The sequence below is a fragment of the Metopolophium dirhodum genome, chromosome 1 (genome assembly GCF_019925205.1).
Source record: "Metopolophium dirhodum isolate CAU chromosome 1, ASM1992520v1, whole genome shotgun sequence".
NCBI lineage: Eukaryota > Metazoa > Arthropoda > Insecta > Hemiptera > Aphididae > Metopolophium > Metopolophium dirhodum.
The window spans coordinates 123,114,078-123,116,484 of NC_083560.1; the positions used below are offsets into that span (position 1 = coordinate 123,114,078).

Consider the following 2,407-nt stretch of genomic DNA (forward strand, 5'->3'; position numbering starts at 1 on the left):
AAAGACATTTATATAATATTATTAATATTTTTTTCATGTTAATAAACATTTAATTAACTATTAAAACATTGATCAAGTAATGCTAAACTGTTATCTTAGTTGAACGGACATTGACAATTGTCTTCTGTATTTTGCAAATAAACCCATTTTTGATATTATTTACTGATAGTAAATACTAATTAATATATTAATACTATACAGATATAAAACTATCAAAGGTTGATATAATATTAACATTAAATTTAAAGAATTAAAAATAATATACAATTCAAGGCAATAAAAAATTACATTTTATTGGAAACTATTTTCCTATACTGTTTGTATTTGAAATGACATTAGGACGTAATATGTATTGCATGTAACACATGCAGTGGCAGTTCTGGTGTGTGGGCAGGCTGTCCATACATAATTATTTGGTGTTCACCTGTTAAAAAGTTCAACGTCATGTCTTTTTATAAGTAAAGTAAAGAATTATTACGGCATACCTACTAATTTTAAAAACATGTGTTGAATATTTTCAACGAGATTTATATATGAAAAATAACTTGGTGATCAGACTATTGGTCCAAGCTCAAAATGAAATCTGACAAAGGAGAAGACTGAAAAATAATGTTTTTAATGCATTAATATTTATAAATTACTTGTGTTTCTATTAATAAATCTAAACATCTTGAGAGCTTTTTAATAAAAGTTTTAATCATTATATAACTGCATATTTCTATAATGGACAGATATTATATATGTCAGAATGGTTAAGGTGGGGGGAGGGGTGGTAAATGTCATGTGCCGACTTAAGGTTGATGTAAATACTAGACTGGGGCAAATTCCCCAGTCCCCCCCCCAAATGATGCCACTGTATATGCATGTATAATGTATACTACTCAATGGCTCAATTATAGCCCAACAATATTTTGAGGAGAGGGCTGAAACCCCTCCATACATATTCCTAAAAAGTAACCAAATTGGCCTTTGCCCTAAGCCATTCATCACCAATGTTTATTATAAAAAATAATAAATATTTTTTTTCTCTAGTTTAATTTTAATTTTATTATTACCAATAAAAGTGTTATTACAACTTGTTTCCAGTCAAGTTTTCAAATAACTTAAAGTCAGGTGTATTATCATCTACCAAGTATTTAAAAAGGTTTCAAGAATAATAATATAGGTACCTACCTACTTCTAAGTTTGACTGAATGTGGCCTGTAATTAGAATTATCAGCGATAAAATAGGTCAATATAAAACTTGACAATAAAATATAAAATCACTTTAATAAAACAAGCGGTGATATTATGGTTAAACGTTAACAAATAACATTGGTGTTAAATATATTTTGTGTGTCTATGGTGCAGTATAGTGCACTAGTGAAGCATTTTACTGTGCAATAAGCTAAATGCTTAATGGTATTTATTTTTAATTTATATTAGTTCGGAGATTAATTTATTTTTTAGGGGGAGCTCTACCCCCCCCCCCCAAATGTTTCGCTTATGTTATAACTATTATATTAGTATAAATGTCAAAGCACTATTACATATAATTATATTACTTGGCACATAATACCAAATATATATTTTATACTTTGTCTAAAAATGTAAAATCATTAGTTTCCAACATTTTTATGGCGGAAACGAGTATAGGTATCTGCAAACATTTCGCACCTACAATTGAGGGATATCGATATTCTTTGAGATTTCCTAAAAATATTTTAATCTTTGTAAAAGTACCTACCTATTTCAATATAGAAACCTAACGATTAATCGATTAATGAATTAAAACCATTAAAATATTCAATCAAAGTTATTTAAATTATTTTGTACACCCAATATAGGTAATATCATAAAATTCGGGCGTGCAATTCGGCCATGCGCCCGATAAGAGTTCGCAAGCAATCCGACCTGCAGAATTTGAGTTTTTGCACGTTATTCTGATGCAGCCGTTCGTTCGGGTTAGCGCCGCCGCCATTGTTTTAATAATGATTTTAGAATTTTTTTTTTCTTTATTTTCTATTATAATTTAATAACAATAATAATATAGGTATACCAACACGTTTAAATACGTGGGCGGCGGTGGGCGTATTAAATCACGTTCGGCGTTCGCTGTCATCGTCACTGCCGGCCGGCTATAAAACAGTCGTACAAAGAGCGACGACTTGACTGACACGTGTACACTGTATATGTATAGGTCAATGAATGACTGAGTTATTTGTCGGTATTCCGAACAAGAAGTCATTCTCGGCCGTCTATGATATTCTATATAATATTATTATTATTATTATTATTATTATTATACAGTTATTGTAGTCAACCAGCCAGGCGTAAATAACTGCGGCGCACAACGTTGACAATTTTGTTTTATTAGCGGACGCGGGTTAAGTCGTTTTATATTATACGCGAAGTAAGACACGTAATT

At 30.4% G+C, this 2,407-nt stretch overlaps 1 long non-coding RNA gene across 1 annotated transcript; it reads right to left on the reverse strand.

The window, feature by feature from the left end:
• Positions 1-339: 339 nt before the first annotated feature.
• LOC132933941 (uncharacterized) lies at positions 340-2,166 on the reverse strand. The gene is made up of 3 exons (XR_009662959.1): positions 2,043-2,166; positions 486-599; positions 340-424 (listed from the first exon to the last, which is right to left on the reverse strand). It is a non-coding gene; the product is annotated as an uncharacterized LOC132933941 (long non-coding RNA).
• Between the last annotated feature and the right edge of the window lie 241 nt (positions 2,167-2,407).